The 11713-nt window shown below is 41.8% G+C and overlaps 1 long non-coding RNA gene across 1 annotated transcript; it reads left to right on the plus strand.

Annotated features, from left to right (window-relative positions):
• The first annotated feature begins 2325 nt into the window (after positions 1–2325).
• On the plus strand, positions 2326–11413 carry LOC141277867 (uncharacterized). The gene is made up of 3 exons (XR_012329733.1): positions 2326–2410; positions 4681–4734; positions 11209–11413. It is a non-coding gene; the product is annotated as an uncharacterized lncRNA (long non-coding RNA).
• Positions 11414–11713: the final 300 nt, after the last annotated feature.

Raw genomic sequence — 11713 nt, forward strand, 5'->3', positions numbered from 1 at the left:
TTGTATCTGGGACTCTTGTGTACACTACTCCTGTGGTTATCTCAACAAATCACAGAAAATCAGGAAGAGTGGTTTTTAGAAAGTTAGTGTATTGCTAGAGTCCTTATATCTTTGTGTATTCTAAATTTTGGTATATATAAAAGAAATTAAAAAACAAATTTTGTTTTCAAATACCAACTAAGAGAAGAAATAAAGGCAATATACCAAGAAACACTGATGGTCCCAGGAATATAAAATATTCTAACCTAAAAACAAATTTAAACATGTCATTCCCAAGCCAAAAACCCTTTCATAGCTCCTTCCTATTTTCCAAATAAGGCCCAAGTTCCTTTTAAGACAAGCAAGGATCTTCAATACATGGCTGTTATCCAAGTCTCCAGCTCCTCATCTCACATTTTTATTTTCTAGCAATACCTGTTGTATCTTCCTGCTCAGCCTCTGATGTCTAGAGCCCTAGATCTTTGTCAATGCCGTTCCCTTGCCTGGAGTGCTCTATCCTCTTTCTTTGCTTAGTTAAATATTCTCATCTTTAAAGATTCATTTCAGGCATGATTTTCCCCAGGAAACCCCAGATATTCTTAAGTATAGTTTGTACTTCTGCTTGAGCTGTGAAAATGTCTTTTACTGAATTAAACTGAAATTATCTGCTTTCGTATTGGTTCCCCCTGCCCTGCCCCACTAGACTGAAAGCTCTGAAGTCTGAAACCTGAACTGGTTCACACTTTTCTCCATAGTGCCTCTTAAAAGGCTTGGCACATAGTAAGTGCCCAGTAAATACACATTGAACTGAACGAAAGGAGGCCATGTTCCTGAGTGGTGTGGAGGCCATGAGAGTTATCAGGATTAAAAAAATAGCTAAGAGGTTGCCAAGAACTACAATGTTAGAAGGAGTCACCAAGGAAATGGGACTTGGGTTGTTTCAGAAAAGTAGGACTTGGATGGGAGACAGAAGAAAAGATCAGTTCAGGCCAGGGGCTTACAACTAGAAGGTGAAGCTAAATAAAGAAGAGACCTGGATTATCTTGGGAAAATGAGACTGGGTGGATTGGAAGGTGAAGGGGCCTGGGGAACACTGAGAATGCTGGTGGCTGTAGAAGGGGCTGGTTCAGTGTTGCGTCCACCACAGACCCCAACCTGCAGTGTTTCCTCCCCATTTCTCCCTATTGGCCAGATAGTTTAGAATCTTCTAGAACATCATTTCTAACCTGCAGAAGGCTGCTTTCTCCTGACTGCCTGTCCCTAGAAGACTTTGTCATCACTGCATGTTGGAGTTAGTTTGATTGGAGTGCAGGGAAATCCAGGAACCCCAGACAAAACCTGAGCTGGGCACTGAGCCCCATGACCCTGAGTGGAAGGGCCAGCTCATGGCTGAATACTGCTTGTTATGCATGCCTGAATTTCCCTTAAACCTTCAATTGTTTTGTTTGTCTGCCATCTTATAGGATACTAATTACATCCTAGGGCTACTGACTTCTAATGAGCCAGTACCTGGGACATTAAACCTGGACTCACTTCTTCTTCTTAGAGATTTTATTTTTGAAACAGAGCATTTTAATATACAGGTGCAAGAAAATAATTTTTCATTTAACATGTAATATTCCTTTGTGGATCAACCCTTCATTATGCCTGATTATTCCACCACATTATGAGCTTTGTTAAAAGAAGAAAAAACAGCTTGTCTTCCTGACAGTTTTTTAAAAAAAGGAAATAAAATAAACCAGATGAATATAAGTGATGCTATATATAAAAGTGGCTATGGGTTGCCATGGCAACCAAAGTTCTAAAAATGACGGAAAGAAAAGAACATCAGGTTGCTGTGACAAATGACACTCGAAGTGACAGGTTTCTTGTGGCTCTTGCTTTTAATTAATGCAGCTGTGTAAGAAACATTATTATTGAATAATAGACTAATGTAGAAATCAGGGACCTGGCTTGAAGGTTTGTTTTTTCAGCACTGGGATAACTAATAAGAGGATGCAGGGAACAACGGGAGAGTTAAGCTCCACAGTGAGAGAGGATGCCTAATGGTGGCTCTCTGAGATCACATGAGAAATGCATGTACCACACTCTCCCAGGCTGTGGAAACAGCTGTCTCCAGCTCAGTCATCAGAGTGAAGCTAAAAATACAACAGTCACCACAAAGGAGAGCAGTTGTGTAATATACAAAATCACTAGCTTAAAAATAATTTTTAATACATCGTTTGTACTGTTGGTGCTTTTCGGTAAGTGTTTTAATGTCTGCTATTTAAAATGAAAACAGATATATATATGTGTGTGTGTATATATATATATACACATATTTATTTCTCCTTTGGTAACCTATTTCTTTCAGCAGAATGAGATCCCCCAACACTGAATTTCTAATGAATCATGCTTCCCACATCAGGAGTCTGAATGGGGTCCTGCTCAGGTATGTACAGACATCAAAACATACAGAGAGTATCTCTGTAAGACAATCAGTGTATGATACACATGGAAGAGAAGATTTACAGACTCTTCCTATAGTGGTGGAAATTGAAGTAAATAGAGGTAGGACAATGTCCACAGGACATGAAGCTGAGATGGGTAATGAGTTCTGCACATTCGCATTACCCCACCTCCCTGCCATCTGCTCTGGGCCAGGCCCCCATGGGCTCCTTGACCTGGTTCAGGCTGATGACTGGTATATCTAATCACTTATTAGAGCCTCAGAGCAACTCTGTAAGGAAATAGACACAGGAATACATGCTCAAAGGAGAGCAAAAATTCACTATAAATAGTATGGGTGGTAGACCCGTTTCTTATATATACTTCAAGCTATAGTACGTTGAGCTGGCCATGTTTTCCAAATCCTTATAGCTTGTCTTGTTGGCTTCAGTCTCCCACCTCCCAGGACAGCCCCTTGTCACTGTATCTCTACACACGCATGCTTCCCTCTCTGATAACTGTTAATAGCTTGTCTTACCTCTCACACTGTGAGCTCTTTGTGATAAAGTAAATGTCTTTCCTCCCAGCTCATAAAAGAGGCTCAATACATTAAAAAAAAAATACATTTATTTATTTATTTATTTTTGGCTGCATTGGCTCTTTGTTGTTGGGTCTTCGTTGCTGCACGCGGGCTTTCTCTACTTGGGGTGAGCGGGGTCTACTCTTCATTGCAGTGTGTGGGCTTCTCAATGTGGTGGCTTCTCTTGTTGCAGAGTTTGGGCTCTAGGCGCACGGGGTTCAGTAGTTGTGGCACTCAGGTTCAGTAGTGTGGCTCGCGGGCTCTAGAGCGCAGGTTCAGTAGCTGTGGCATACGGGCTTAGTTGCTCCATGGCATGTGAGATCTTCCCGGACCAGGGCTCGAACCCGTTTCCCCTGCATTGGCAGGCGTATTCTCAACCACTGCACCACCAGGGAAGTCCTCAATACATTTTTTTAAATGAAGGAATAAATAAGTGAAACAAACCTACATGTGTAGGTGACCTCAGAGTTTCATAATTATAGTTACATTAGTTCATCTGTCCATCCAACACTTTTTGGGGCAGACCTTGTTTCAACGACTGGGCAGGTGTGGTTGTGACAATGAGACAGAGCATCTGCTTTGGTACTGGCATTCAGAGGGCAGCATGAACAATCAAGGCAACAATTAAGACAGCAGGTGAAGCAGTACAACAGAAGTATATGCACAGTTGAATTTAGTAGGATGCAGGATTCTCAGAATTGGGGGCTTTCCATGAGAAAACAAAACTTGAAGAGAAGCTTAGGGGGAAAGAGTTAGGTAGGCAGAAAACAGTGAAGACTCTTCTAGATCAAAGAGGCACAAACCAGCCTAGGATATTTGCTGAACTTGCTAGAAAAGACATGTGGCTGGAATGCAGGTGTGTGTGGAGGAGCAGAGGATGGTGGAGAGGCTGTGACCTTGCAGCTCACAGAGGGTCCTTCTCATCCTGTCCAGACAGGAGGATTGATTCCAAAGCTAAGGGGGAACCTTTGGGTCTCTTACATGTACATTTCACATTATGAAATTAATATCAGCTCATTGTGAAAATGTGGAAAATATGACTAGCAGAGGGGAAAAAGCACCAATTGTCTCACCACTAGAAATACCCAGTATTAACACACTTTAATATATTTTTTCACAGCTATGTTGGTGTATGTACACTTTTTAACATATAAAAGAGGTAAACCCTTATAATTCTTATTAGTTTTTAATTTCATGAATCCTTGGCCAACTTAAGGAATGTTTGGAAATATAGTGCAAAGAATTTTTTTTTCTGAACCATCTGCAGGTAAGTTGCCCACCAGGTGCATCCACCCATATTCCTATACCAGGACATTCTCTTGCCTGACGTCAAATTAACACAACTTGACAGAGAAAATCATGAAACTAACATTAGTACATAATCATCAGATCTAGAAAAAACTTCAATTTTTTCCCAGTTGTTCCCAAATATCCTTTTAAGAAAAAGGACCAGGTTCAGAATCACATGTTGCATTCAGCTGTTATGTCCATTGTCTCCTTAAGTCTGAAATGGGTCTTCAGTCTTTGTGGGACTTGGATGACTTCAACACTTCTAAAGATCTTAAGGCACTTCTTGGAGAGAAGGTCCCTCAGTTGGGGTTTGTCTCCAGTCTCCTCATGATTGGAATTGATCATGGATATTTGGCAGAAACAACATGGAATCACTGCGTTTTCTTCCTGTTCCATCCTATCAGGTGGAGGCATCGTTACTGGTGATGTTCATACTAATCATCTGATTAAGTTGTCAGGTGGGTTCTCCACTGAAAAGTGACTGTGTAAGTCCTTTGTAATTGATAAGTATTTTCTATGGAATATTCTTTCTGGAAGACAATTCTTTTGCATTTCTGGCACCTCTGAGAGGCACTGACTCCCTTTTGTTCTGGTCTGCCTTTTCAAAGAACCTTGTTAGACACAGATAATATTTCCCTCTGGAGCCGGGGCAGCTTTGTTCGTTATCCAGAGTAATAAAGATAATGTTTCACTCAGGGGCAAACTTTGGGCAAATTGCTTAGAGGCCATTATAAAAGTTTGGGGGGTTCTTTTTTTAAATTTATTTTATTGAAGCATAGTTGATTTATAATGTTGTGTTAGTTTCTGGTGTACAGCAAAGTGATTCATTTATACATATATAAAATACTTTGCATTTGCTAATCCCAAACTCCCAATCCATCCCTCCCCATGTCCCCCTTGGCAACCACAAATCTGTTCTCTATGTCTGTGAGTCTGTTCCTGTTTCATAGATAAGTTCATTTGTATCATATTTTAGATTCCACATATAAGTGATATCATATGGTGTTTGTCTTTCTCTGTCTGACTTACTTCACTTAGTATGATCATCTCTAGGTCCATCCATGTTGCTGCAGATGGCATTATTTCATTCTTTTTTATGCCTGAGTAATATTCCATTACACACACACACACACACACACACACACACACACACACACACAATGTCTTCTTTTTCCATTCATCTGTCAATGAACATTTAGGTTGTTTCCATGTCTTGGCTATTGTAAATAGTGCTGCTATGAACATTGGGGTGCATATATCTTTTTGAATTATAGTTTTGTCTGGGTATATGCCCAGGAGTGGGATTGCTGGATCATATGGCAATTCTATTTTTAATTCTTTGAGGAACCTCTACACTGTTCTCCATAGTGGCTTCACCAATTTACATTCTTACCAAAAGTGTAGGAGGATTAAAATTTCGGGGTTTTCTAAACTCAAGCCTCCTCAGCTGTGATGTGAAACTGCTGTGCATGCAGTATTCACCTGGGCCACTTCGAGTTGTCCCTGTGGGACTTGGGGACAAGGGTATCCAAGAGAAACATGAAGCTCATGCTGCCTGCTGTGCAGTGAGTAAAAAAGTCCTGAGTTTCTTCCAGCCTCCATGAAACTATTAGCAGCTAGCTAGTTACATTGCAAGGGTAAAACTTCAGAGCTCTTGAGAACTTTGAAACTATGTAAATATTCCTTCCTCATCAAACTTAAAATGTACTTATTTATTTTTACCTGTAAGGGCATATGGCTTCCTATTTTTACAGAAGGTTACAATCCACTACTATTGTTATTTCCTTTGATGCACAGATCAACACCCCTGATTTGGCCAATGGGAGCCTCTTCAAGTTGATTTCCGTATCTCTTTGATATATTCTCATTATTCTTTGATCACTTGTTTTCTGGCACAAAAAAGATATTTTAGCTCATCTGTATTTTTCCTGCTCCTCCCTTTGATCCAGCTTTTTCTCTAAGGAGCTCTAGCTCCATTTGGTGGAATATGGTATTTAGAAGCTATTGTGTGGGCTGTGAGAAGTGGCCAAGTACAAAGAGTCATGATCCCTCAAAACTACCTGACTTCTGATACTAACTACTAGTTCAGGGAGTATCCGAATCACCCTTAGGTTTGATAATTCACTAGAAGGTCACCAAACTCTCTGAAAGCTGTTATATTCATGGTTACAGCTTATTACAGGGAAAGGATACAGATGAAATCAGCCTAGGGAAGAAGGAGTGCAGAAGGGCCAGATGCAGGGTCTCCACTGTCCTCTCCCCTGAGTCAGTAGGATGGGGTATACCCTGGCAGCTATGTGTGAGAGTGCACATGGGTATTGCCAACAAGGGAGCCCACCTGAGCTTTGATGGCCAAAGTGTTTACTTGGGCTTCATCACATAGGCATGATCAATGGATTAATTGGCCATGTGGTTAATTTCAATCTCCAGCTACACTGATACCATGTGACTCCAAAGCCCTCACCCTGAATCACACTGCTGGTCTTTCTGAAAGGCATGGCCAGCCCCCACCCTAAGATTAGAAGGATGTGGCCAAGTCCAACACTAACTCACCTCGTCAGACTATCCAGCATGACCCACGGCCCACAGGCAGACAAAGACAATCCTACCAAGGCATAATATTCCAAGGATCCAAAGATTACCTCCCAGAAGCTGAGGGGCAGAAGCCAGGTCTTGTCTTTGGTCAAGGTCAAATTCTTCATGACACATGGGCACTAAGTTTGCTCACTGGTATTGGGGTGCTAATGGTCCCAGGCTTTTTTAGATGACAGAGTTAGGGAACAAATATATGTACACACACACCAACTTACATCTTTATTCATTTCTTTGTCTCCTATCTGTCTTCTGTATGTCTGTCTATTATCTATCTATATCTATCTATCTATCATTTATCTTTCTCTATCCGTATCTATCAATCTATCTATCATCTATCTATAAATCCATCCATCCATCCGTCTACCATATCTATCTATCTATCTATCTATCTATCTATCTATCTATCTATCTATCTATCTACCTACCTATACACCTATCCGTATTGAAAACCATGACTTCACACCAATACCTCCAATACCAGTCCAATACTACAGAGTTCATTGAAGTTTTCTCCCTTTCCCACATTTATAAGTCTCTTCCCCAGTAGTAAGAAACCTGTCTGCCATTCTTCTTTTTTTTTTTTAGAAATTATTTATTTTATTTTATTTATTTTTGGCTGTGTTGGGTCTTCGTTGCTGCATGCAGGCTTTCTCGAGTTGTGGCAAGCAGGGACTACTCTTCATTGCGTTGCGTGGGCTTCCCCTTGCAGTGGTTTCTCTTGTTGTGGAGCACGGACTCTAGGTGTGCGGGTTTCAGTAGTTGTGGCACATGGGTTCAGTAGTTGTGGCTCATGGGCTCTAGAGCACAAGCTCAGTAGTTGTGGCACACAGGCTTAGCTGCTCTGCGGCATGTGGGATCTTCCCAGACCAGGGCTTGAACCCATGTCCTCTGCATTGACGGGCAGATTCTTAACCACTGTGCCACCAGGGAAGTCCTGTATGCCATTATTCTTGATATATTTCCTTATATGATCAATCCCCCTGTATTAATCAACCTCCCATCCCTACTCCCACACTCTCCCTGCCAGGTGTAGTTACCTTCCTAATCCTGCTTGCCCTCTGAAACCCCATGCTTGACCACCCCTCCAGGAGGAAACTCCTTGCAATCTTTGCACCCCAAGCCCCAAGATGGACCACTGTTCTGTGTGGATGCCATTCCCACCCCACTCATGCTCTGAGACCACATAGGAAGGGAAAGGGGAAGAGGGGGAGGAAGTGCACTACACTGATTTGTTAGCATAGCTTTTTCTGACTATATAAAATAATACTTGCTCATTGAACAGGCATTTGAAATATATAGAAAAGCATAGAGAAGAGGTTAAAAGTTATCTACAATTCTACTGTTCAGAGATTAACATTTTGTTGTTTTCCACTTTGTCCCTTTCCTAAGGACATTTAAAAATAGTTGTTAACATAATTTGTATAATTGAAATGGAGCAGGACCCTGTGGAGCCCTCCCAGGTACGAAGCCTTTCTGTGTCCCCCATTTCTTGTTTTAAGGAAATAGGCTTCATTCAGCCTCCTTGACCTTCCCTGAGTTCCAAAGGGTGGATTCAAACAGTTCTAGTCAGGAAAGGAGGGAATGCAGAGACAAGGGAGGAGCAGTCAAGAAACAATAGTGCAGCCATGGGACAGGGTCCTGGTTCCCCCTAAAGGGACACACATAATAATATCTTTGAGTGCTTCTGCAGGAGCTAAGGCCCCCACTCAGGTGGAGGATGGTAACTTCAGGCTGAGCACAAGATTCCTTGACCACTGCCCTGTTTCCTCACTACCAACCAATCATAAGAGTCTGCACACAGTGGAAGATAATGAAGACACTGACCCCCTCCCCAGATGATTCTCCCTTTAAAAACTTTCATCGTTGAGCAGAATCTTTGGAGCTTGTTTTTGGACATGGGTCCACCTTCTCCCCAGGTTGCCAGCCTCTTGAATAAAACAAACTTTCCTTTCCAACCAGCTCCTGTCTCTCGAGTATTGGCTCTTATGCAACAAGCAGCCAAATCTGTAACATAATATTAAAAACAAAACCAACAGAAAAATGTAAACTTGTTCAAGACAGTTGTTGCTATAATGAGGGCAAGTGCTAAAACAGAACAACCCTGACAATTTTAATTCATTATGATAATTTCAATTCACTGTGAAACATGGTGAGAAATCACTTTTAAAAAAAATTATTTATTTAGGCTGTGCTAGGTCTTAGTTGTGGCATGCATGTGGGATCTAGTTCCCTTGCCAGGGATCAAACTGGGGCCCCCTGCATTGGGAGCATGGAGTCTTATCCAGTGGACCCCGAGGGAAGTCCTGAGAAATCACATCTTAACTGTAGAAAAAGATTGGAGAAGTGTATTTTTTGGTACAGGATAAGGGTAAGTACTGAAGCAAAGAATGAAAGGGCCAAGACTTACTTAAGTTTGCTGTAAAGGAAGAACGTCCTCTACTCTCCATACTCTGCTTCACTTTTGATACTTCTGACACCAAACGTGTGGGGTTTTTCCCCATGCTGACGAATTCTGCAGTGCCAGCTGGGTGTCCTACAGTTTAACTCAGTTCTGACACCATCTACCTGGATCTGTTTCAGATTCCACAGGATAAGGGCTCAGGCCCACAGCCTGACACCCCACACCCCTGGGCCAATTGCAAGTCACTTGTTCTTCTGACTGACCAGCTGAAAATCAGAAGTTTCCCCTTTGTGAGGTCAATTAATTTACCAGAGGGGCTCACATGACTTAAAAAAACCAGTTTACTCACTAGATGGCCAGTTTATTATAAAGAAAATTAAAGGATACGAATGAACAGCCAGATGAAGAGAAACATGGGGTGAGATCTGGAAGGGTCTTGAGCACAGGAGCTTCTGTCTCCATGGAGTTTGAGGTGTGCCACTTTCCTGGCCGGTAGATGCGTTCTAGTCCACCAATGTGGAAGCTCTCCAAACCCCATTATTTTGGATTTTTATGGAGGGTTCCATAAAAGTTCCAACTCTCTAATCATGTGATTGATTCCTATGGCAACCAGTCCCCACCTTGTAGTTATCGAGGGGCTTCCTAAAACTTACCTCATTAACATAAACTCAGGTGTGGTTGAAAGGGGTTTGTTATGAATAACAAAAAAGCACCATTTCACCTTTATTGCTCTGGAGCTGGTTGAGGAAAGGGGAACAAAACTAAATATTATAATAAAGCCACTATAGGAAGGCTTTGAGGGTTTTAGGGGCTATGTGCCAGGAACCATGGACAAAAACCAAATACATATTTCTTATTATAAATCAGAAATACATATTTCTTATTATAAATCGAACATCACAGTTGCAGAATCCACTGATAAGACATTTGACTAATTGCTTAAGTTTAAGATGCAAGCTATTTTAGGTTCTTAATTGAGATTGCATTTGTTTGCCTTGAGAATGCTTTAGAGTAACATGTGGGTGTGGTATTTGTAAACTCCAGCTTTTTAAACCTTGCCCTGTTGTCTTCTGATATGGCAGAAATCAGAGGCCTGCCTGATTTTCTTGGTTGTATTTTTGTATACTAACTGTTTGAATGTTTTATCTTGTTTTGATAACTTGTATTTCTAACATATCCTCTGTATTGGAGAAGGGGATTGTGAGAGAGAAGCCAGTGATAAAGGTAATTTGTATACCAGGACCCACAAAATGGAGACTGCCCCAGTGGCCTGGCAAACATCTCAAATCTAAACCTGTCACCCTGCAGTTACAGGAAACACACCTAACAACAATCACAATCCTCCAACTCAACTTAACTATCCTACTTTGCCCTAGAAAGAAAGACCGGCTGACCTTAAAGGAAACCCCCAGCCTCTTAGCCAATCATGCCCTGTTAACAAGTTGCCTTCTCTAAGGCTCTATAAACTTTGCTCTAGACCCAAATCCCTCGGGAAAAGTGCTACACTGCTTGTGAGGCACAAGACTCCCCCAGTTCATGGACTGTTTTCCCTTGAATAAAGGGCATCAAACTCATCACTGACTTGTATTACTTTTGTCCCTTGACACCGAGAGTTGCACTTGCAGACTCCATTTCCTAGGTCGTCCTGGGGTAGAGTTTCTCAGCACAAGCAATGGTGAGATCTGGAAAGCAGGAGACAGGAGGATAAGAGCATAGCCGTTTTGGAAAAGGACCAGGGAATGGCCTTGGGCAAAAGAGGCCTTGCAAGCTAAAGAACAAAGGCCCTGGGGGCCTGAATCCCAGGGACAAAAAGCCAGGCTCACAGGAATAAACAGTGAACTTTACCCCTGTTATACTCACGATTATACCTAGTTGCTACAATACAAGAAGCTCAACTATAAATTTTAACTTTATCTATTCCTGTGTTTTCTTGCAGAAAGTTCTCATGTACTCCTTTCCCCTCACAGAAGCACTTCCTATTCCTGATACATAGGCACCCTGGAGCCACCTGCTACTGATCAAAGAAGTTTGATGATTTCTGGAAATTTTCAGTGATCACAAGACAAACCTACCCTTTTGTTATAAAAGCAACTCTACTTGGGGAGCTGGCACTTTTTTTCCCCTGTGTTCTCCCTTGTGCACAAGCTATCTCTTTTAATAAGAAGATTTCCTTGCTGAAGAGTCTTGTGGAAGCCTTATTCATTTCTATGGTATTGTTGTCCAAGAATCTGGAAAGGGCCTGATAGCAGTGAGGTCAGCTTCTTAGCTCACCAGGGCATGACTCCCAAGTTGCTTGTGACTTTTGGGAAAGAAAAATATCACCTGCTGTATTAGTAAAAAAAGATGTTGCAGCCATCAGCCATCACATTACAGCCTCCCCAGTGGTGCACCCTGAGGAGACTCAGGATGAGAAAGCACAGGATACTGGCCCACATAGCTGA

Source organism: Tursiops truncatus, chromosome 2, assembly GCF_011762595.2.
Source record: "Tursiops truncatus isolate mTurTru1 chromosome 2, mTurTru1.mat.Y, whole genome shotgun sequence".
Lineage (NCBI taxonomy): Eukaryota > Metazoa > Chordata > Mammalia > Artiodactyla > Delphinidae > Tursiops > Tursiops truncatus.